General features: G+C 41.5%; 1 long non-coding RNA gene across 1 annotated transcript; it reads right to left on the bottom strand.

Moving 5' to 3' along the window:
• Positions 1–21,833: 21,833 nt before the first annotated feature.
• On the bottom strand, positions 21,834–23,355 carry LOC308583209. The gene is made up of 2 exons (XR_014006125.1): positions 23,170–23,355; positions 21,834–22,166 (listed from the first exon to the last, which is right to left on the bottom strand). It is a non-coding gene; the product is annotated as an uncharacterized lncRNA (long non-coding RNA).
• Between the last annotated feature and the right edge of the window lie 2,848 nt (positions 23,356–26,203).

The following is a 26,203-nucleotide window of genomic DNA, read 5'->3' as shown; positions in this document are numbered from 1 at the left end:
ATGCAGATGTACATTGCAGCAAAATTGTGTGTGGCACATACATCTCTAATGCAGCCTTCTAATCAGCCATGGATTGATAACTATGATAAGAAACCATAATTATATGAAAGCATAGTCAGCAGGTGCTGCAAACAAGGTTTTTAAATTTAAAAAGATGTTGTGGCACTATGGTTTCCATTTATTGCCTGTGTGGGAACCCTTGAAGCTTCTGGCCACGTTCAATTCCATTACAGGTGCATATATTCATTTATATACAGTGGTACATCTGGTTAAGAACTTAATTCATTCTGGAGGTCCATTCTTGACCTGAAACTGTTCTTAACAGGAGGTACCACTTTAGCTAATGGGGCCTCCCGCTGCCGCCACACCGCCGGAGCACGATTTCTGTTCTCATCCTGAAGCAAAGTTCTTAACCCGAGGTATTATTTCTTGGTTAGCGTAGTCTGTAACCTGAAGTATATGTAACCTGAAGCGTCTGTAACCCGAGGTACCATTGTATTTGACTATGATTCAGTATATAACTTACATATCCACACCTGAGAGATATTTCAAGAGCTTCTCCTTGCGTTTTGCACTGCCCCACAAGTACACCCGTGAGATACTAACTAAGGACTGTAATGGGTGACTTTTTCTTATTACTATTATTTATTAATTTTATATCCTACCCTTCACCCAAATATCACACGGTGGTTTACAGTATAAAACGGGCAGTTTATATTATATGTTAAGGGGTATAGAAATGGTCTGGGGTGTATTCTGTTAGGGGATGGGTAGTCCCTCTGGTCAGAGGGGGGATACATTATGCTTCTTCTGGGGTAGTTTGTACCCTACCCTGCACTCAGCTCTCACCTGTGACTTCTAGAAGCTGTCGGCAAGCAACAGTGGCCACATCTAGAGAAATGGCTTTGAGTGGCCAGCTAAACCAGGTGAGGGTAGCTGACCTGTCTCAAACCCTCAGTGAGACAGCGAATTTCCAGAAGATGGTCCATAAGATGGCTGGATGGTTCCTTGTACACCTCCTTTTGGCAACCAGCCAAGCTGGTGCCAAAAGCATTGCTCTGATTTCCTTTGGATTACATCAGTGAGGCTGAGGGACAGTGGTGGTGGTCCTGTCATCTGGGAAGTCCATGCAGTTAGGAGTGAGATGGGAAATCGGAGCTGTCTGTTTCAGTTCCATTTTAAAGGCTGTGATTTGACCCACAAAATGGTTTCAGAAGAGGGACTGGCAGTTCTGGTGGATGACATTATCACTTCCTCCCCTCTTCTTTGTTTTTAAACCTGCTAGCATTCTTTCCAAAGGCACACTGGGAAGGAAAAATGGACACAAATAGCAGCCAGAACTATTCACACTTCTCCAAAGCTTGCAGTGTGGTTCTCCACCCAAGTAAAGTGAAAAAAAGATACATATACTAGGGCAAGGCATGCTTATAAATGCATATATTACTGAACTAGGGGCTGTGCCCCTGCTTGCTCTGCTCACCAATCCCTGGGCACTCCCCCATATGAATCCTCCCAGACCTCCCCATCCCATGCAACTAGGAAGTTTGCTTTCTGCCTTCCCAACCCTATTTCTGAAGCCACTTCTCTCCTCAGCCCAGCTTTCATCGTTGCTTCACCCTCATGTCCATGCCTCCCCCCCATCTTTTTAGCCACCCGTCCCCCTTGCACACAAACCACCCCCATGGTAACCTCCTGCATTGTAAACAGAAAAACGAATGCACTAATCATATCTAAATGCACCCCAAGCCGGCTGACACTGACCTTGTCTGATAGCTCCCTTATGTGAGTGAAGGATGCTATTTTGGCTATCAGAGGACCAGGAGTACTCAGAAATTTGGAAATAAAGGTAATGGTAAAAAGTTATGCTTGTGTATGACGGATGAACCTAGGTTTTCTTCAGGATGACTCACCTAGAATTAGGGCAGGATTAATTTGACAGATAACTGAAGCTTTGGGAATCTAAGATAAGAATTAAATTTGTAATGGAAATGCTATCAGCCCAGTTTCATTTGATGTGAAGTTTGCTTTTAACATTTTGCACGTGCGGTACACTCATCTATTGGCTGAATATTAAATTCCTGGTTGAATGGGGGGGGGGGATGAGGGCAAGAACATTCAGGATAAATGAAATTAGAAAAGTCAACATGAATAATGATGGGAGCATGATCTAACAGATTTATTTTTTTAAAAAAAGAACAAAATGTACATAATAAATGAAAACCACAAGATATAAAACAAGATGAGCTTGACTGGCTGTACAGATGGCAAAATCAATAATTGGAAGAGAGAAAAACTAGAGGATGGAACACAAATGACAAAAGATCAGATTACTACAAAGGACACTAGTTAGAGCAATGAATAGCTACTGCAGCGATGGCCAATGTGCAGCTTGTCAGCCAAGTCAGGCCCCGAGAAGCAATATTTCCTCACCTCCCACATCCCTACTAAATCTTAATGAGAACATGGTAAAAAAGTTGGTGCGAATTATAAGGCAAGTAAAATAGTTATCTTTTTGCTCTTAGATTCATATGGTCATTTTCATATTAAGATTGCAATGCACACATACACAAAACGAAGCATAGGATAAATCAAATATGAATACAATAAACTGATAATCAGTAGTAGAATAATATTATTATGGAAAGAAAAGGGAAAACTAAACATGCAAACTATTATTATTTTTTTGACTACCCAAGCAATGTATAGAAACAAACAAACAAAAACATAACATATTACAGATCATAAAAGAGTAAAAGGTAAAGGTAAAGGTACCCTTGACCATTAGGTCGAGTCGTGGCCGACTCTGGGGTTGCGGCACTCATCTCACTTTATTGGCTGAGGGAGCCGGTGTACAGCTTCCGGGTCATGTGGCCAGCATGATCACATGTCAATGAGTTGCATCCCTGCACTATTCCTCCAGCTACAGGACAGATTTTCCCTTTCTCCTTCCACTCAATATTATTTTTTGGCACATCATAAAAAAGTATTGAATTTTACTTCTTATTCTTTTAAAGTGTTTTTTTAAATTAAAAAAATCATTGTATGCTGTTCTGAGTCTGGCTTGTTTATTTTTATTTTTTAAAGGTAAGTTGGATAACAGTATAATAAATGAATAAATTTACACAGAAGATCGGGGATGAAAATAACACATAGACAGCTTGTTTCACACTCCCACACATGCACAACAATTTCATCTCTTAAAATATGTTACAGTGATTTAGTGGATGACTTCAGCTTACATCTTCTTGTATTCCTGTTCTAGTATCATGTGGTTTCAGCCTCTTCTATGAAAGAGCATGCAGTGCCAGTATGAAAAGCATTTGGGGTACCATATCATATCATTATACTTGCTTAAATTGTATTTAACCAATCTACTTTTACAGAAACACACGCAAAACATGGAGCCCAGTATATTTTGTTACCTGAAGCAGAAGATCCAAACGGCTGTCTTCCCCCCATGGTGGCCAAAATAGAATAAATAAATGGAACTGGGTGGGGGGAATCTCTTCTTTCGTTTCCTTTCAATGTTTGTGGTGGACTTCTGCACTCCACCTTATTTATTTCATTACATATCCTTCCAAGGTCTCAAAGTGGCATACATGGTTCTCTCCCCTCCCCCCCTCCCCGCTTCATTTTATCCTCACAACAACTCTGTGAGGTAGGTTAGGCTGTGAGACTGTGACTGGCCCAGGATCACCCAATGAGCTTCATTGCTGAGCAGGGCTCTAAATCCTGGTCTCCCATGTCCTCTTAGTAAAAAAACCTCTAACCACTACAGTGCATTGCTTCACGGTGAGATTGCTGAGGTTTTATGTACAGGCACACATGTTGTGTGTAGGGAGAGTGGGAGAAAGCAAAAGAGATTGACTTCCAGAATTGTTCCATCACTTTTTCCTAAATACTTTATTGGCTGGATAGGCATTTATTTTTAGTGGGTTTTTTGAATTTAATGTTCAGTTGTTTTCTGTTATGTGAGCCTCCTGGAAGCCTTCTGGAGGGGAAAGGCAGAATATAAGTGTTCTAAATGAAATAATGAATAAATAACAAATGCAATGTCTTTTAAATGCTTTGTGCCTTGGGCATTTTAAGTATGCAACAGAACCTTCTTGGAATGGGTGCTTGATCAACACAACAGAACTAAGCCCTTTCTGATAAAAGTTACCCAGTGACAAATCTTATTTAGCTGTTTCTGTAATATATTTATAATGCCACTCATTGTTAAAACAGATTCTCCCAACTTCCAAATTCTATATGAAATGATCTGATCTACTGCCTTGGTTTAATGTTACAGGTACCGGTAGGTAACCGTGTTGGTCTGCCATAGTCGAAACAAAATAAAAAAATTCCTTCCAGTAGCACCTTAGAGACCAACTAAAGTTTGTTATTGGTATGAGCTTTTGTGTGCATGCACACTTCTTCAGATACACTGAAACAGAAGTCAGACCCTTATATATAGTGAGAGGGTGGGGAGAATGCGTGGGGAGGTGAGGGTGGGGAGAATCCCACTCAGAAGGGTGGTGGGAATGCCTGATTGGCTAATAGGTGTGGTAAACCTGTTGACGACTGTTAACGACTGCAATTGGTCTTACAGGAAAAAGCAAGGGGTGAGATGGCTAAAAATATCATGTATAAAGAGATAAGAATCCAATGTCTCTATTCAGACCAGGTCTCTCCATGGTTTTAAGTTTGGTAATAAGTTGCAATTCAGCAACTTCTCTTTCCAGTTGTTAACAGGTTTACTTAGTTGGTCTCTAAGGTGCTACTGGAAGGAATTTTTTTATTTGGTTTAATGTGTGGATCATCACTGAACTATTCCCTGGATTTCAAACTTCTCTGAATGCTGCAATGCAGGTCTTAGCAGCTGAAATATGTTTGTATTTATATACCACTTACTCAAGAAAGAAAAACTAAGTGATTTACAAACATATCAAAAATTTCCATCTAAATTCATGTTATAAGAGACTTCTTAAAAGTTACATATTAATGTGAAAACATAATAAAAGCATAGTTAAAAACTTGTAAAGTGACAAAGACTCAAATTCCGGAGCTCCCTCCCTCATAAACAGTACACCACAGCTAAAGAGCCAGACCCCATTTTAGACTAGAAGACTTACACTCACTGGTGCAGGCAAATCTGTGAGGCCAAAGCTGGCTTGAGATGCATTCAGACATGGGGAATATTGTGTTGTCCTGATTATAATGCTAGTGCTTCTGTCCCATTGTCAAATCATCCTTTCATGCTGCAGTACATGTTGTTTCATGGAACTGTGGCTTTTTGACCAATATGCCAGCATGTTGTGTTTCATTCACATCAGTGGGTGTAACATGACAGAACCACAAATTGTGAGCTGCTCTGAGAGCTGTGGGTATAGGGTGGTATACAAGTTTAATTTATAAAAAATAACCACAACCACACATACCATTGGATAATGTCACTAACCTGTTTAGTGAAATTTTTAATGTTTGATGGTTTACAGTGGTACTTCGGGTTACATACGCTTCAGGTTACAGACTCCGCTAACCCAGAAATAGTGCTTCAGGTTAAGAACTTTGCTTCAGGATGAGAACAGAAATCATGCTCCGGCAGCATGGTGGCAGCAGGAGGCCCCATTAGCTAAAGTGGTGCTTCAGGTTAAGAACTGTTTCAGGTTAAGAACGGAGCTCTGGAACGAATTAAGTACTTAACCCGAGGTACCACTAGGTACCGCTAGATGGGCGGGGTATAAACAAACAAACAAACATTATATCTCCCCACCCTTTCTATATATGCATGCTGCTGTTGCCCCATGATTCCCTCATGAAAACAGCAGAAAAGAACTGTACGCCCAAATTTAATCAAGTTAAGGGTCTGCAAATGGAGTTTTCTGGAATCAAATAACATGTAAATGAGTGCAACGCATGCACCATATGCCATGAATGTTCTTGCTTTGACATCATGTGAAACCCCAAACAAAATGTGGAAATCATTAGACAGGAAAACACTGGAGAAAAGGAAAACAGCCTGAAAGGTGACAGAGTGCTAGGCTCCAGACCAGACGAATACCCCTCTCCATTGTTCAGGAAAGAAGTGAAATCTGGCAGAGGTAATTTCCAGGAGTTTTCAAGTGAGCTCTTGGGCCCTGTTGGAACAAGTTGCCTGACTGGAGCTATCCAAGGTCCTGAAATGCTGTCTGCAACTAATTGCCATCTGCCTGACTGAGACACTCAGAGGTGTCCATCCTTGCCTCTGGGCTCTTGCTTGTAGTCAGACCAGCCCAGGGAAAGGTGGATGTGTTGCAGTCTTTTTAAGCCTTTTACACTCTTATATTTAATGCCTGTTTTATATAGTGACTGTGTCAAAGCTTTAAAATTGTGTAGACTCTACATCTCAATGAATAAGAAATGTAGGAGCCAAAGTTTCTTCATTTAAGAGTGTCTTCCACAGCTATATTTTGAAAAAACATATTCCACCCCCCCCCACCACAGTAAAGCACCTTGAAGTCACTCCCAGCACTCATTCTTGTCTGCTCATGAATCAGATGAGCCTGAGGGGACCAGAATTTGAAAGCAGCTCAGTCTACCTAAGCCTGATTCATGAGTACACATGGGTCTAAAAAACCCTCCTCTCACATTGTGATATGTAACGTGGAAAACACAAGGTTAAAACCAAAAAGAAGCAAGGCAACAATGGCAAGGCAACAATTATTTCATAACCTAGCTATGAAAAGTATCACTGTTCTAGTTTTTAAACATTAGATAAAATAAGATGACGACTTACACAATTCAAGTGATTATAGCTAGGTTGTGAGTGACCTTTTGGAAGACCTTTTAAGATGGTTATCAGTATTGTACTTAAATGATGAAAGCTAAAGGTAAAAAGGGAAGGGAAGGTTGTTTCAGCCTGGTGAGTGCTTTGTCTCAAGTCCTTCACAATAGGTAAAATCTGTCAAGCACAGACCTTTGGTCCAGATATGAACATTGTTGATGAATAGTTCCTGCATCAATGTTGTCTTCTGTATGTCATCCACTAATACAAAACCAGTGAACCTAGTTATATTGATATATGATGTTCTTTATATAGAGTGTGAGGAGTTCTGGTTGATGGGCTTCTCGTGTGTCTGAGCCCACGGATATGTGTATGCATCATCTTATTCACTGGGAGAAGAATGAGAGACTCTATGGATGGATGCTACAGAAGCAAAACAGCTCATCTTGAACTTTTAATGCGTCCCATTTGAATGGGAAGAATGGAAAGGATCAGGAGTGTGAAAGCTCTTTGTGTTAAATTACAAGGCAAATCAGGATGATTAAGGGAAGCTTCGGACATTTCAGAGTCACATTATGTAATTAAGTCTCTGAGTGGCTCTGTGACCTAGTTTGGTCCTCAAAACACATGGCTATTTCCACCTCCACAGGAGAAATGAAAACAAGCCAGCTGGGGAAAATTTCTTAGTTTGGTAATATAATAACAGAAGAAACTATTTCTGCTTTTCTACATTTAAATCCCACAAGAATTCTGCAAGGCATGAAAGATAAAGTAAAATAAATATTTTTGCTCTGTGACATCTAAAACTATCAAAATTCTACTCATGGGAGAAGGCTTCCCCTTTGTTTTCTTCTCCAGCAGCCACCATGCTATTTCCCTCTCTAATCCAGAGGATTCTGCAGCCTGCACTGCCCCCCCCAGCAGATTTGCAGAGATAGGGGGTCTCAGGGGCAAGAAGGAGATGATCAAAATCTCCTGTCACTTCTCCCTGCAGGTATTAGGGAATTTCACACAGTGGCCAACCAAATGGCCATGCTATGCAGATGCCTGTGTTTGTAGCATCAACATGCCTAAGGAGAAACATAGCTTGGATAGACATTGCATAAAGTGGATAGAACATATTATATTGCTTTTGCTGCTTTGCTGAGCTCCTTTGGGAGGAAGGATGTGATGAAAATTAGAAAAATAAAATGATAACTATCAACGTTTCATCTTTACAAAATTAGTAATGGACACATTCTACTTAAAGGTGGGGGTTTTTAAGGGCTCACCATTTTTACATGATAGATTTAATTATGTGTTTAATGCCTCATTACCAAATGTTTGGGATTATTCCAAAATTGTACCTTTTTTTGGCAGGACGTTTACATACATTGTAATGTGGCCTTGGTAATATGTCTATTCTCTTTAATCAAGAGATTCTAGGAACATTTCCAGCATTTTGGGATGATATGAAACACAGGAGCTGGGACTTTTTAGTTGCTGGAATACTTTTTCTACTGTGAGAATATTCTCCTCTAGGTTTATACATGATTCAGTTGAACATCTCTGAATATACATATAACTTTGGGGAAACTGGGTTTGACAAATGAAGCAAAATCTCTCTCTCTCTCTCTCTCTCTCTCTCTCTCTCTCTCTCTGTGTGTGTGTGTGTGTGTGCATTCTCCATCAATTAATGAGAAATAAACTACAGTGTTACCTCGGGTTACAGACGCTTCAGGTTACAGATGTGTCAGGTTATAGACAATTCAGGTTACAGGCTCCGCTAACCCAGAAATAGTACCTCGGGTTAAGAACTTTGCTTCAGGATGACAACAGAAATTACACGGTGGTGGTGTGGTGGCAGTGGGAGGCCCCATTAGCTAAAGTGGTGCTTCAGGTTAAGAACAGTTTCAGGTTAAGAATGGACCTCCAGAACGAATTAAGTTCTTAATCCGAGGTACCACTGTACATTCAAAAATTATCAAAGGGAAGAGAAAATTTTAGTGACGTTTTCATTGGTTGGGTGCAAGTAGTTTGTTTTTAATCTACTATTGTGATGGCAGATGAGTGCTTATGAGTGTACTTTATTTCTTGCCTTCTGCAGATTATCTGTATAGTGGCAGTAGTGACCAGGGGGTCTGGCTTCACTGACAACACGTGCCCTGTCAGTTGCTGAGAGGGAGTGGCAAGGCAGCAGGGAGCTCAGGATCTTGTGGAGACAGTGCTGTGTACATTGGAGCAGCTCCTCTGCTGACCTTGCAGCAGATGAAGCTTCTCACTTCCTGGCAGTAACATGCACCACTGAGAAGCCAGGTTCATAACACAGCCCCACCTACACTGCTACTCTGGCAGTCTGCAGACCCAATCAGGTGACACAGGCAGCCAGGGAAGCTGTCTAATACTGCACAAATGTTTTCTGGAAGGAAAAACACACCTTGGCCAATTTGTAATGATAAGGCACTCAAGCTGCATCAGGGCAGGGGGTCTATGCTAGAGAGCAGGCAGGGAAACATTTGTGAAACCTTGGAAATTTTGAGTCCATTGCAGTGGCAGCATTCACATTGGAAGCTGAACATCACAAACATGCTGCCCAGTGCTATTTAAGAGTGCTTTGCTTGGTTTATTATGCCTACTGGCAGGAAATGAGAAGCAATGCACTATTCTGTTTCAGTTGTGACTTGCTCCAAACAGAAATGAGGGCAAAGGAGGAAAAAAATGCCTTCTGATGACTCAAGGAATGGGGAGGAAGGATAAAAACAGTATGAGGTGATGAACAAAGAAGAGAATGCAAACTTTAGTTATATTTTAATGAGAGGAGCACAAAGCAGAATAGGGAAAGATGACAGAAAAAGTAGATTGCAAACACTTGAGGCCAGAGTCTGCCTTTTAATATGCATCTCTACAGATCTCTAATTCTAACTAAGGGCTCTGCCTGTTATCTTAATATAAATAACTAGCAACAACAGCGACGAAAAGAGACAAGAACAACCAAAGGAAATAGATTTTTAAAAAAAACAAACACAGAGGAGTAGCTCCGGCAACCTCTGGAGGAATCATATCAAGAAGGGATGTGTGGCCAGAAGGCCTAAATGCTGTTTAACATTTGCTAATCATAAAGGCGGAGTCAGACCAATGGAGGACGAAAGAGGTTGTGCACAATTTCAGGAAGGATTTTCTTTACCATTAACTGATTTGCATTACCCGTAAATCTCAATGAACACTCAGAAACCCCTAATGGATGTTAAGCAAGCCTGTAATGGATGCTGAGCTCTTAACCAGGTGAGGTTAAATGCCTGGGAGGTTATTCTGCTGTACAGCCAACTCTACCTAGCTCCACTGAACATTCCTATTTATATTTGTCTCGCTATCCTCATATATACCCTCAAATGCATGTTTTTCTAGCTGTCTGTCTGCCTGTATGTCTGTCTATTGACCTATCTATCACACCCTTCCAACAAGGAACTCAGTACAGCAATTTTATCCCTCTATATCCTTACAATACCTCTGTGAGACAGCTTAGGTTGCAAGATGAAGTTCATCCATTAACCTTTATTCTTACCAGTACATCAGCCCAGATCTGTCTTTGAGGCCGGACCACCTTTCTTAGAAAAAGCTTCCCTACTCAGTGTGAATTGGTGGGACTTAAGAAGAGAGGGAGTGCTAAGGCCTAGCTTATTTCACTATCAACATCCACTCAGGTCCTCTCAGAGATCCAGAGAAAACCAAGGCCACTTCCAGCTTGCGAGCCCTAGTCACTAGAGGTGGTTTCTTTATATAATCATGATCTAAACTTGTGCCACCAAGACTGAAATATTTTTGTTTATAAATATTAATACCTGTATACCATCCTTTAGATCTTTAATATAGCAAAATCTGTACCAGTTAACAAGGAGTTTTGCCAAATCACATCTCTCTCAGCTGAGAGAGCAGGGAAAACCACACCACGCATTTAAAGGACATGACATCCCAAAAGAATCTTGAGAACTTCAGTTTGTTAATGATGCTGGAAATTGTGGGTCTGTGATGGGAAACTACACTTCCCAGGTTTATTTGGGGGAAGTCATGCTCTTTCAATATTTGTTGGATGTGCTTTAAATGAATAGTGTGGATCTGCCCTTTGTGTTATATTTTGGTCCAACACATGGAAAACCAAGTTCTAAAATTCATTGAATGCTAAAAAAAATTCAAGCGGTTATATTTAAGGCCCCCTTTCAACTTGAGGCTTTGGCCAAATGCCCCCCTTCTCTTTCACACACATAACCCACCTGACCCTGCTTCTTCTACCTAGTTGTCTTGTGTCTTGCCTCTTTATTCACTTCTCTGACCACAGACTCATGGATTTTTACTGAGAGTTGTATGAATGAATACACTTCATGGGGTGGGTGAAATCAACTGATCCACCTTTTGGGAAACAGATAAAGAGAAGAAACTTCAGTTGCAGCACTAATAGCAGCCTCACAAATTTGAAGAGGTATTTGTTCTTCCCTGCTAAGAAACTCTAGGGGGAGATATCACCATCTGTTCCTTTATTTACCATGCCGCTGGGACAGATTAACTTGTCACAGAATTTTTTTCAGCCTTTGGTACAAACCTTGGCTTATCTGCTTCAAATGCAAACACTACTTTCTTTTCTGAACTACCAGGAAACAACATCAAATAGTTAATTAAAATACAATCTCGAGCAAATAAGGTAAACTGGAGTCTTTTAAAATATTTTCTTACACACCCAAGAACCACAGTCACAACATTCTTATCCATCAGTGGGTAAAAGAAAGAAGACACTAATCCATTTATAGTGTTTGATATAATATTTGTGAATTTCAGGCTGCAACCAGTGGAAGATATATCAGCTAACCTACTGTTTCCTACAGAACAGCTTCTGTTTGTATTTTGCATTCATTCCTTTCATCGTTGAACCAGGAGGAGAAGAAGGGGAGGGAGAAGCATAATCCCTTGCTAAGCTTACTGTGGAAAATCACATTGTGTTCCAAGCCATAATCATTCTAGGCAAAGATAAAGTTTTTAAAGATTGAATTGGACCCCTGTGTTTCTCTTAACTAGACACCTGAGAATGAAAAACACAACTGTCAAGATGACTCCTATCTGGCAATACAAGTAACTTAATCCATTTACTCACTAGCCGATGTCCTGCTAGCAGGGAAGCAAGTACATACTAATTAAATGCTTGGGTTCTTTTTAAAATGCTTACAGCGACATCCCCAATGAAAAGAATACCCACAGCAAATTGCGTCTGCACTTTTTTATATGAAAAAAGAAAACCAGCAACAACAATCACACAATCACTTGAGTTTCTTTTTAAAAAAATTAAAGCAACAGTTCTTGGCAGAAATGTTAACAAATGAGGCGACATAGCTAAAGTAAGTGGGTAATAGAGAAGTAATTACGGCTACAAATTATTTCAGAAAACTAAGAGGAAGGGGTGGAATGCAACCCAAACGGATATTACTAATGGAAGAGAGTTTAAATGGTAACTCTATGTGAGGAGTGGGGAAGGGGGGCAGAAATGGAGTGGGAAACATTTTGGGAAAGATGATCACACACACACACACAGTGGGGGAATATTACAAACCCTATCTTATTACTGCCATTTTATCACAGATTGCTGTTTTTCTAGGGGGAAATGGTGGTGGAACTCACCATGAATGCCTCCCTTGTTCTCTTAGAATGGCACCCACCTGAGAGGTGCCAAAACTGAGCTCCAGTGAGTTCCAGCAGAAGAAAAGCCCTGCTGGTTCATTATCATAAACGGAAAGAGATGAATTTTCATAGCTCTGGTTTCAGATGCTCAGACAGGTAAGTACCCACAATGGATGTGTGGGTGCTATCATGTGATGAAGAAAGGGCATAAGCCCTGGTCACTGTGCACATATGCAGGGCAATTAAAACTTTAGCCCTGTTCAATAGTTTTCCATCATTCATTTCCCACGGTGTGTGTGGGAAGAGCATGAAGGCAGCTTGCTGGCCCCACTCCTTCAACCATGCCCTGGATGTTCTGGACCTTCACAGGTTGAGGCTGAACATCTGCAGCAAGAGCCAGCTGTGCTCATGGACTCACCCTGCATGATTCAGAACCTTGATCACACCAGTTTAGATGCCTTCAAAAGGACATTAGGCAAATGAATGTATTATAAGACTATCAATGGCTAAGAGTCACAATGACTGTATACAACCTCCACAGTCATAGGTATCATGCCTTCAGATGTTAGTCACTGGTGAACAACCCCAGCAGAGGGATGCACCTCAGCAGCAAGTATATAATTTGTATGCTGAAGTTCCCAGCTCCAACCCTTGGCATCTCTGGGTAGGGTTTGGATAGGCTCTCTGCAATGCTAGAGTTCCATTGCCTGTCAATGTAGATAGCACTTAGCTGGATAGATTAGTGCTCTAATTGAGTATAAATTCTTATGTTCCTAGGACTATGGTGCTCATGTCCTGGTTGTGGGCTTTTCATAGGCATCTGTTTGGTCCCTGTAGAGACAGGATGCTAGAATAGATAGGTTTTTGGTCTGAACCAGCAAGACTCTTCTTGTTTAATAACTACAGTAACAGTACCAGAGGTATCATAGTGTTGATAATTTCACCATGAAACCTCCTACTATATTTCTGGTTATAAGCTGCAATGTCCACATGCAGGGGAGCAATGCATGAACACATTGTTATTAAGAGGTGCATCGGCCAGAGAACTGTTGTTATTGGGTGACTGATAAAAGCAATAAATACAAGAACAACAATATTTCAAAATGTATTTTTATTATTATTTATTTTATTATTATTATTTCTTGATTTACAAAAGTATGTGCAATGTCTCTTCTCCTGTATTCCCCCTCCCCCCATGTAACATTTTTACAAATCAGTTTCATTTGCTGAGACATTAGGAAGAAACGGGGAAAGAGGGGTGGGGAGATGGGGTGGGGTGGGGTCGGGTGATTATGTTTCTATTTTACTTAATATATGTAGGGTTTGGTGTCAGATTGCTTGTGTAGGTTTTTTGCTGTTCACTTGTGTTCCTTTGGTGGCGAGAGAGGTACAAGAATAACAATTTAAAAAATGCTGCACTCTCCATCCCAATATTTTCTTGCCAAAATTTCACGTCTGCTATGGAAGTTACCCATATTTCTATGGTGGAATCATGTGCCAAACCATGCTGAGCATGACAGCAGAGGAAGTAGAGTCGCAGTGTGGAAGCAGTTTGACTGCCTGATCCTCAAATGAAAGCCATGAGTCACAAGGAGGATTATTCATTTGTTCGGCTCCCTGAAGCAATATTGGACCACTGTGGATCTGCTGGTGTTGATTGCTCTGTCTTTGATATTAACCATTGTAGGTAGATGTGCAGTAGAATTAGGGAGGGAAAGTAGTAGTAATAAGCTGAACTTAGTTATTTTTACAAGTGACTGCATTTCTTAAGCTCACAGCAGCATACGATTCATTTTATTTACAACCCAGTATGATGCCTCTACACTTTTCAAGTAACTGTGTGGTTGATGTTGTTTTCCCTTTGTTGGTGACAAACATTTGTGGGGTGAGGGGAGGAAAGGTTCTGTAAGTCACTGAAAATGACAGGCTCCTCTAATGAGGGTTTCTGACACAGCAGATAACAACAAGAAGACTGTTGGTTTTTGTCGTTTTATATATGAAAAAAAGAAACCTCTGTATCAACTGAAAATATTTACTGTTCCTATTAAAAAGGAAACATTTTAACTGAAGCTATTATCACATTACCTTCGTTTCCATTTATATGCAAATTTGAAATCCTCTCTTCAATAGGAATCAAAAGACGAGCACAGAGCACTACTTGTAATGGAACATAATGGCCAAAGTTGGAACACATGAGGGGTAAATGATTTATTTATTATTTGTTTGCTATTGTGTAGATTTATAAATCAGGCTTAGGAATAGAACATCATTTATAAATCAATATGTTGAAGCTAGCCTCCATTGCCCATGTCTACTTGACTAATATTTCTTTCATCCCATGCTTTTTTGCTCTGTTTCTCCCTCTTCATGAGCTCCTTTCCTCAGTTCTCTGCTTCTCTGCTCCTTGACTTTTTCGTCCATCATGTCCTCAGCTCCTGACTAGGAATGGACGAACTTGTCAATGTCAGTGACTCTCAGTTCCCAAACTTTAAGTTCAGTGGTCCACAGGATCACATCAGTTTGTGGTGCTATTTTTCTTCAAAGGCCTCATGGGAATTTGGCAGCATTTGGGTGCAAATTTCTCCCCAAACACACATTTTTGGAAGCAATTTTCATGAGCGCAAGGTAGGTTTGTATGTTATTCCTACATACGCACACGGTTATAATGCACACGGTTTTGTATATGTTGTTTGGTTGAAGAATGACACCACAAGATCTGGGGAGTAGTGGTGTTTCAGTCTCTGTATTGCTTTGGAAAGTGTGGATTAAGTATGTTCACATGAAAGGGTAAACTGAACTGCATTTCTCCTTTATTCCTGCTCCTGGGCTTTGGTTCCTTCTGTTCAGGGCAAACCCAAGATAATTTGCTGCTTGGAGTTGAGCAGAAAATGCCCCTCTCCTCTGGTCAATGAGCTTTGGCCAGTCAGGTTATTTTTGGCAGGAATTCCTGCAAATACACCTCCCCACACCAGGTGGAAAAAATGCAATAATAATAAATTTAGCAACTCACAAGTTGCTGCCCTTTCATGACACTCAAAGTCAGGTGCCCAAGGTGGTCATCTCACTCTGCTTAGTAGCAGAGCTGGCCACACCACTTGCCCTAGAATAAACAGACACTTCAGATCAAAGGCTCAACCAAAGAAGGAATGATCAGTAAGAAGCAGTGGTGAAAATATTTTTAAAGTGAAAAGGAATCTTAAACAGTGGAAGCCAAGCCCAAATGAGAAAACGCAACATCACGTAGGGTATATTAAATGGAAAGCCATAATAAAGCCCGAACAATGTGGAATTTAAGGAAGCAATTGTGTAAGTGCACAAAAGCTGACAAAATGGATTTATTTTGTACAATAGAAGTAGGAAGGATTCAAGAGATGAGGTGGGCTCATCAGATGATTGGTGTATGAAAGGAATATCCAAAGAGGCTTAAAAATTATTGCAGAAAAGCTCAATGATGCATTGAAGACAATTGTGGTGAATCTCTATTGTCATTGTTAGGTAATTTGAATATTCTTAAACTAAGATGTAAGTAGAAGACATGTGATCAAAGTTGATGACTTCATGAGAGATCCCTTTATATCCCATGGGGATGAAGATACATGAGTTCATATATCCCCATAACTTCAAATACTGTTCTGGGCCAGTTTTCTTCAACCTTGGATCCCCATATGGCATTGCACCACAACTCCTATCATATTGTGTGTGAAGCCTATTCAACCTGACTTCTCAAGCAAACAAAAAATCCTCACACCTGACAATGAGTTAATTGTTGTACTGGCCATAGGATCATAGAATTGCAGAGTTGAAAATGACCCTCAATGTTCATCTAGTCCAGCCCCCAGCAATGCAGGAATCTCAACTGAAGTATCCATGAGAGATGGCCATCCAACTTCTGCTCAAAATCTTCCAATACAGGAGAATCCACCACCTTCCACAAACACCATGAAGCATTTATTTTCCTCACCGATATATTACGTAGGGGCAGAGTTTAATCTCATTAAGCCAATGAACAGTTTCACCAATTCCCTAAAGAAAAACAAGATCAGATCTCCAAGTGAAATAGTGCTATATAGGACCTGCTTGCCTTTCCCATTTCATCGTTTTCTGTTATTTCATAAATATGGATTCATTTCAGAAAGAAGTCTAATGCAAGTAGCATGGAAGAAATGGCTGAAAGAAACACAAGTCATACCTGGGGGTGGGGAAGTCAGGGCCTTTATGGTCCTTGGGGGAAAAGCTAAATTATTATATCATAAGTTATCCTTTATTATTCATAGTACATAATGCTTCTGCACGTTTATCCCTACATATTGAATAAAATGTGATCAAACTCATTTATGAAGTGTGCCCATCATTAGTGATTCAGTTATTGTTGTGCTAGAGCTGTCACTTACAACAAGGAACATTTATCATTTGTCATACAAGCACACAAAAGCAATATTAGGATGTGTCTAAATAATCCAGGGACCCTCTAAGCAGCTTATTTTACATATGCAGAGTTCAAGAGTTCAGGAGTGAGGTGTGGTTCCATGCAAATGATTGTTATTTGCATATGAAAGAGTCAGCCACCACCTTCATATTGACAGTCCTCCCTCATTATAATATTAAGTACTTTAGGAAGGATGATTTATCATGATAGATAATAGAAGCTGACACATCCAAAGGAAGTGTACTTTTTAATTTTCTTTTCTTTCTTCCTTTTTTGCTCCCGGGTATCTCTCCATTGCTGAATAAGCTTTCTGTTTGATCCAGGTTTTATGCTAACATCAGCTGTTTGCAAGGAAGGAAGTTGTGTGCCTCTTGGGAAGGGGAGGGGGTGAAGTCATCCAAACTTTATTCAGCCCCGTGTGTGTGTGTGTGTGTGTGTGTGTGTGTGTGTGTGTGTGTGTAATTGGTGGTCTATTAAAATTCCACAAGGGTTTAAGCAGCTGGGTGCAAAAGATCTAACTCTGAGCAACCAGCTGAGAATAGTCCTCATCGAGTCCTAGCCCCTGACACTTACAAGCTGCTTCTAGACTAGTCTAGCAAAATCCATATTATTGCATCCTAAGTCGGCTTTTCGCTCTTTACCATTTTCCTAGCCAGAGGCAAAGCTAGGCAGGGCAGCAGGGAATCTGTAAAGTTGGATTCCGTCACGCCTTTCCTCTAATAAGTATTGAGGTAGGGGTGCCTCTAATCCATTTGATGCGCAGCAAGGTAAACAGACAGTGACATATTTGTAGACAAGCGGTCATAGACTACATTATTCCCCACCACAAATGATGTCTGAATTGCAGGCATGGATGTAAGAAGTTGCCAGCCTCAGCAGCTGATGGAATTTCTGGAAGAACCAAACATTCATTGAAAACATTGCTCTGGCTATTGCTCCGCTGATGTTCACACCTCTCACTAAAGTCTTCCAGAAGATCAAAGCAGAGAAACACACACCAATGTTGTTTGCACACTACAAATATGGTAGGCCTCTTTGAAATCACGATTGCCGTATGTTTCCAACTAATGTGCTTTTGCAGTAACTTAAAAGATAGTTGCTGAATCAAGGCAACTGTGTCTTCCTCAGTGGGTTTGGCTTGCCTGAAACACAATGGTGCCCAGCAAAACGGTGCGCATCTCATGATTCTGGAAGTGTGGGACTCCCTCCCTATGGAGGCACAAGCAGTTGATTAGGGAATTGGCATCTCTATGATGATCCCATCAGTAAGAGTTACACATTCATCCTAATTCAAATGAAAGGAAGGAAAAATGGATGCTGAATCTTCATAAAGCTATATACACAGATCTAATGACAAGGAGAAATGTTCTCCTAGGGAGGTGTTCTGGGTAAGGAAAAGCCAAATGACCATTGATCCTAGCTTAGCCAATGCTATCTCACCTCCCCTTTTTGCTGCAGGTAGGTGGAACAGATGCTGCTCGATGACAATTGTGCTCAGACACAACAATGTACAGACAATTTGTACACTTACAACGTGTCCTATAGAGGCATGGGGAAACTGCACCCATAGCCCTTGGTAATAATTGTACAACTATAACTGGGAGAGCCTGCCTGCCTGCCTCCCCCCCCCCCGAAGTTTTTTGACTACCCTCCTATAATTGCTAATTGCAGACAGTTCCCCTGATTCCATAAAAATAAAATGGTGTAGTGAAATTTATTTAGGCCAGATGGCAAGATTCATATTTGCGGTTGCGTGTGTTTGTGTGTGTGTATTTTAAATGAAGCATGCTTTTATTCACTGCTTACTGTACTTGATGCTCTTAATTGCCAGAACAATCTACTTTCCACAACGGCTATCTAAAAACCTGCATCTAAATGGATTATAATGAATTAATTACCAAATTAATTATTGAAAATGTTCTTAAATGTTAGAATTATCAGTGGTGTGATGTTTTTTACTGCACCATCAAAACCGAGCCTTTGCTTCACTAAGGCTGAAGCCTTGTGCTCACTGACTTAGGGTAGGAGTAAGTGCCATTGAACCAACTGGGACTTCCTTCTGCTTAAACAGACATTCCTTAGGGTTGCCATATGTCCATATGTCCAGGTTTTCCTGGACATGTCCTCTTTTGGGGGGCCAGCATGCCTGTCTGGGCAGATTTTTGCATTTGACATGAAATGTCCAGGTTTTTTGGGGGGGTTAGTTGTTTTTGAGGGGCATGTGCATGCAAGGGAGGGTGCTGTGCCCTGGCAGAGGGAGCACCACAGTGGGGTCTGGAGCACCTTCACCAGCGCCAGCACCACCAGTGCTGCTGCGTCAGAGAAGAAAAACAAGCCACAGCAGCACAACAGCGACCCACAGCACTGCCACATAATGCATGACTTTGTCAAAGTTCTTTCCCCAACATTTTCACAGTTCACTTCTCCTCCTCCATGACAAAATAATGATAATGATAATGATAATTTATTATTTATACCCCGCCCATCGGGCTGGGTTTCCCCAGCCACTCTGGGCAGCTTCCAACAGAATATTAAAATACAATAGTCTATTAAAAATTAAAAGCTTCCCTAAATAGGGCTGCCTTCAGATGTCTTCTAAAAGTCTAGTAGTTGTTTTTCTCTTTGACATCTGATGGGAGGGCATTCCACAGGGCGGGTGCCACTACCGAGAAGGTCCTCTGCCTGGTTCCCTGTAACTTGGCTTCTCACAGTGAGGAAACGGCCAGAAGGCCCTCGGCGCTGGACCTCAGTGTCTGGGCAGAATGATGGGGGTGGAGATGTTCCTTCAGGTATACTGGACCGAGGCCGTTTAGGGCTTTAAGGGTCAGCACCAATACTTTGAATTGTGCTTGGAAACGTACTGGGAGCCAATGTAGGTCTTTCTAGACTGGTGTTATGTGGTCTCGGTGGCTGCTCCCAATCACCAGTCTAGCTGCCACATTCTGGATTAGTTGTAGTTTCCGGGTCACCTTCAAAGGTAGCCCCACACAGAGCACATTGCAGTAGTCCAAGCAAGAGATAACTAGAGCATGCACCACTCTGATGAGACAGTCTGCCGGCAGGTAGGGTCTCAGCCTGCATACCAGATGGAGGTGATAAACAGCAGCCCTGGACACAGAAAAAAAAAAAACCATAAAGGCAAAAGGTTCATTCCAAGACTAATATAAACCACAATGCACAAGACAAAGAATCTCTCCAGGGTGTGCATAATGCTCTCATTGGGAGTGGAAGTGCTGATCCCCCCCCCCTCTTCTGGATCATTTCCTATATTATCAGCATTAGCTTGCCATTTTAAATGTGAAATAAAGGCACTTTTCCTTTCCTTCAGCCACCAGCACTGCCAGTACATTTTAAATACAGTGCAAAGGTCAATGCTCATAGACCCAAAGGGTGTTGGAAACATATTAAATGATGGCAAAGAGAGCAGAATGAAATATTTCCCTTCAAATCACATTTTAGGCTCACTGATTCATCTTAAAATATGAGCATGTATCATAAAGTTCACTGCTAAAAATGCCCTTTGCTGCTTGGTCTCTCTCTCTCTCCTCTTACTACAGCTGAATACCATTTCAACACATTAGACAAAGTTAAGGTTATCTATACCTTAAGTAAAAAGCTGAGTTCAACCACCTGCTACACAAAAGATGGTAATATATTATTCAAAGGGCAACACAGCCATTGTCCTGAATTGCAGTGTAATTTATATACACTTCAGAAGAATGTATTCTATAGCACTATCAGGACCAGGTCAGAAGTGGCTACACCAAAAATATAGAGTTGGGTATAATCCTATGGTGCCTCTGAAGAAAGCCTGGGAGACGAAAGGGGTCCATGTCAGAGATGCTCTGGGCCCTTATTCCTCTCCAATAAATGAGATCTTCAGGGGAGCCACTATAAGTGGTCCCCCTTGCTCTGGTGTAGGCCTCATATCCACAAGGAGCCATACATTCATTATTGTGGGCTACATTTTGTGAAACTCCTGTGCAGTTGAGGTCAGACATCTGTCTCTCCGCCCTCCCCTTCCCCAAGTTGAATTTCTGGCACATTATTATTATAACAGCAGGCTTTTTCACTGAAATCTGGTTTAATAATTCTAACTCAAGTTCAGTCATCTTGTATTGTGTATCCTATACACTGCTTAGGGGTGTCAGGGGAAGGGTAGTACCTCTGGTGGGAAACATGTCATGCTTTTTCTGGTGTAGTTTGTCCACATTTGGTCCCCACTCTGCACTCAGCTCTCACCTATGGCTCCTACCCAGGCCACACCACGGGAAACTGCTTCAACTGGCTGGCTAAACTAGGTGAGGGTAGCTTATGGGTCTCAAACCCTTTGTTGAGTTAGGGACTTCCCTTCACGTGAAGTCAGGCTATGGTGGATTGAGCTCAAGGATTCTTTGGACTAGCTCTATACACAACTTGTCTTTCCAGTTTCCATAGAAATCAGCTTGCCTTATAAAACTGAAGTATAAGGATAATGCTCTTGCCTGCCTGCTTGCCTGCTTCAAAGCACTTTTAAAGCACCATCCCATCATCTTAGCACTCATCTGTCTTGGCTGACTGACCACACAATAGTAGGTCAAATTCAAGTTTTTGGTCCTTGTCTTCAAAGGTGCCCCTAGGACTGGCCTGAGCTTTGCAGAAATCTGTCTATCTCAATGTGTGGCTGACTCTTTGGAACAGCTATATGCCATTGTACTAATGGAAATGTCAACCACAGGAGTTCGTCTTGCATTTGCTGAAGACAGCAGCTGGCATATAAGTCCAGAACTCATTCCCCAAAGGCATTGGGGGTGACTGTAAAATAGCCTCACCTCCTTTACAGCATAATGTAGAGTCTCACTCCTTTAAACCTAGCCTTCCTCAGCAATGTACAAATGCCCTTCAGTCCAGAAAACACATTTAATTTAGAAAGGTCACAGAAGAATCACTCACAGAATTCAAAACCCTGCTGAAATTCGTCAGCAGTATCCATAAGTCTGAACCTGTTTTATACAAAACTTAAATGAAAGAAGGAGGAGAATGTTTATAAACATGTAAAATACATGGTAGTGTTTATTTGATCATGTTAGATGTGCAATTTATCAGGGAAAGTGGAAAAAGATCAATGCCAACCTTGTTTACGCTGAGACAAGCCCCCAGGCTTTCATTTCCAGGTGATTAGATGCTCCTGGGCAGACATGAGGTACAAGACAGCCAGACTGCGCTTCAGTTGGCCTCTCTTCCCATCAGTTGCCAATTGGGAAATATGATGGATTCTCCTTGTAAAAAGTTTTAAATATATAAAATAAAAATAATAGGTTGCTTCTGATGGCATTGCTTCATGTATAGAAGGCTCCTTCAATCCGGTGGAGGTGTCTGCAAATGAAATGGGCGAGACATTGTTTATAAGAACATAGGAAGAGCCCTGCTGGATCAGGGCTCATCTTGTCCAGCGTCCTGTTCTCACAGTGGCCAACCGGATACCTGTGGCCAACCCACAATAGCACTGTCTCCTCCCCTGGATTTTTCAGGCAGCTGGTATTCAAACATATACTGCCTCTGACTCCAAGGCAGAGAATAGCCATCATCTAGCCAACCTCCACTTTACCTAAAATCTCCCAGTAGTCCCTAAGTCTGCTTTGGATGGTTGGGATACCCTCTGAAACATTGGTCTTCAACTGATGGGCTTAAATATTTTGGAGGTGGTCCAGAGTGAAGAATTCTTAACTCCGGTCCATTGCTCTTGCCCTGCCCTTTCAAAGGCCATGATTCAAAAGCCAATTTAAGTGTAAATGTTTCTTCCATGCCCCAGAGTAAACCATACAAGACCAAAACCGCTGCCCTCTTGGAATACTGGTGGGCAAGCGCTATCAGCTCATGGCCTGATCTAAGGCAGGATCACAACAGCAACACCATCACCATACAAATATATGGCAAAAGATTAAGAAATGCATTTTGGGGTTAAAGGTGGGTCCCAGGTCTGGAAAGCCTAAAGACTCCTCTGCTAAAACATTGAGGTTGTGTGGGTGGCTGCAGTTGGAAGAGGGCACTGGATAAGATTGCTTTCTCCTCTTCATGGAAGTCTGCAATGACTCTAAAGTGCCATCTGTGAACAGATATATGTTTGGAGAGAAAAAGCATCCAAATCATTCAAAGGCACAGATAACTCATTTGTCAATGCAACTGTTGTATTACAGGTAATCAGATATAATTAATTAATCTGATTTAAAATAGGATGCAGGGAAATATATTGAGAAAACTGAAGGCTATATATATATATAGCCTTCAGTTTTCTCAATATATTTCTCTGCATATATATATTCCCAGTGCCAAATGCAGATTGTTTATTTATTTATTCCATGACATTTAAAGAGCCCACCTCCTCAGCATCTGGGGTAGAGAGGCGACTCATTCAATCCATTGCAAGTCTGTTTTCACAGCTGAGTGGAATAATTTTAATGAAACAGAGCTGGCGAATAATGTATTCTCATTCAGAACAAGGACAGGAGCCGTAGATCTGTTTTCGCCTCAGAGGCAGGCATACATTAGCAGAGAGGGGAGGCATGGAGGTGGCTGGGAACAGAAATCTGACTAAAGAGACACAATGCGTGTTCTGATTCCGTTCTTCTTCCTCAGGAGATTCAGGCTCCTTTGGAACGCTGATGCTTAGCAGACTCCAGAAAAAGAAGGGGGAGAGCTGTGGCAGCTGTTGCCGAGTGACAAATTTCCATTTGCCTCAAAAGAAATCAATTAAACAAACACATTAAAAGAAAATTTAAAACTGTGTCACTCTTTGCAGACTATGATATATAGGTTTTCAACATACTTTCAGGAGAGGGGGAGATGAAAACTCTCCAAGCAGGATGGTGGTATCTCAAGGGAAGGGATCCCCAAACTTGAAAGCTGAATAACTTCTTTTCTGTTGCCTTTGATAGAAATCACTTGCCTGTTCACACCACAAAAGTTTTAACTAATGCTACTAGGAGACATTTCCTAGTACTTGAGATTGAGTAGAAAAGACACTTTGAGAAGCTTGTTTCTCTGGGGATGCAAAGGGTTAGGGCTTGGTATCTGATTTGCTCAAGTTATTGGAGAAAATAATGCAAATGAGATTTAGGGGTTCAAGTGTCAGACTTGGATCTGGGGGACTAGGGTTCAAATCCCCACACAGCCACAAAGCCAACAGGGTGACCTTGGGCCAGGCACTGCCTCTCAGCCTAACCTACCTCAAAGGGATGTTGTAAGGATTAAATGAGGATGGGGAGAACCATGTGCGCCACCTTGAATTCTTTGGATAAAAAGGTGGGATATGCAACCAGCAAATAAATAAATAGCTGGGGAGGAGTTTAAAACACTAGAACCCCCTCACGCCCATTTTCCCAGTTCAATTTCATTTCCCATAAAATACATCATAGTGTAAGTGGAAGAATCTATGGATGCCCACCTGCCTTGTTGTAGGAGCTGAAGAGGGCATTTTCCCCCATGCAGCCATGATCTGCATGTGTAGCATTACAAGGAATTCACGGTGAACACCTGTGTGTGTCAACTCAGACGCAGGCCCCACTACACCCAATGGGACTTATTCAGTCAACGTGTTTAAGATTGCAGCCCAAATCATGTTTCCATCAATGTGTCCATGGGTGGCTCACCCTTGCTGAATCATGGTACAGTGGTACCGCGGGTTACATGCGCTTCAGGTTACAGACTCCGCTAACCCAGAAATAGTGCTTCAGGTTAAGAACTTTGCTTCAGAATGAGAACAGAAATCATGTGGCAGCAGCAGGAGGCCCCATTAGCTAACGTGGTGTTTCAGGTTAAGAACAGTTTCAGGTTAAATACGGACCTCCGGAACGAATTAAGTACTTAACCCGAGGTACCACTGTACTGGCATTTAATATGCATCTCCATCATGAGATGCCCATTATAAACTATACTAGAACAAGGAAGGTGCAAACAGCTTTCTCTTAAAACAACAAACAATAGGAGATCCTGACTTTTGACATCACATCCACCCAGTACATTGAAAGCACTCTAATACCCAATAACTGTAGTTGGTGAAGAGCACTGAGAGTTGTGCAGAGACCCCCTAACAGAACTACAGTTACCAGCATCCTTAACAAATTACAGTTCCAATAAAGGTAAAGGGACCCCTGACCGTCAGGTCCAGTCACAGACGACTCTGGGGTTGCAGTGCTCATCTCGCTTTACTTGCCGAGGGAGCCGACATTTGTCCGCAGACAGTTTTTCTGGGTCATGTGGCCAGCATGACTAACCCGCTTCTGGCAAACCAGTGCAGTGCATGGAAACACCATTTACCTTCCCGCCGGAGCGGTACCTATTTATCTACTTGCACTTTGATGTGCTTTCAAACTGCTAGGTTGGCAGAAGCAGGAACTGAGCAACTGGAATTCACCCCGTTGTGGGAATTCGAACTGCCGACCTTCTGATCGGCAAGCCCTAGGCTCTGTGGTTTAGACCACAGCGGCACCCGCGTCCCTCACAGTTTCAGTAAATAACTACTATTAAATGGGCATGATGAATGCTTTCAAGACATGGTGTAGGTGTGAGTTGAAGCTACGTTGGTGAATTGTAGCCATTAATGGATTGGGCTCCTTTTTTATTTTATTTTCAGTGTATGCATGTGCCTGTGCATGTAGGAATGTGATTAACCATCTTCTGTCTTGGTGGAAGGAATAGCTACTGGCTGTGCAACACCAAAGGAGAGATAGGTCTCTAGGGAAAATGTGTAGATAGATGAACAAGCAGGTAAGAAAGAATGAAAGAAAGAAATCATTGAAAGGGAGAAAGGGAGAGCACTGAAGGGACAAATTACATCCATGGTGTTAAAGGACAAGATGGTAAAACAAGCACCTGCTTTAGAAAGTAAAAATTTAGGCACTATACAAGATGAAGTGGAGTAACCAGAACAGGGCATGGAGTTTACAATCTACTTACAAGTAGATCTGTTGGTGCAGCCATGCACTTAGCTATTTTGTTGTGCTACCCATGAATATCAAAACCAAATGTGAAATTGGGAGGCTGCAAAATAATTTATTATCTTAGAAACTTGTGCTATATTCATGGATTTATTGTATTAGTTTAAGTGATTTCAGGGCTAGCACTTCTTTCCTATTCTGTTACATCCTGACTGCTATTCCTCCATGTTGTGGTGAATGTCATTCACACATATCATTCCTCTATGCCATCCCTCTTGCTCTAAATTCTGCCATTATTGTAGGCTTTACATTTTTGACATGACTTTCTGTGCTGAAGTACCAGCATGCTTTCTTGTCAGGCAAAAAGAAGGAGGATGTGGTGTGAGCCTTGAAATGGGCAGGGAATGTAGCATGTGAAGGTATGTTGCCTCATGGCTCATCACACGAGTGGCTGCAGCATGAACCCGTAAGAAAGGG

The sequence above is a fragment of the Podarcis bocagei genome (genome assembly GCF_964188305.1).
Source record: "Podarcis bocagei genome assembly, chromosome: 3".
Lineage (NCBI taxonomy): Eukaryota > Metazoa > Chordata > Lepidosauria > Squamata > Lacertidae > Podarcis > Podarcis bocagei.
The sequence above is the reverse complement of the archived record's forward strand: the minus strand, read 5'-3'. Positions and strand labels throughout refer to the sequence as shown.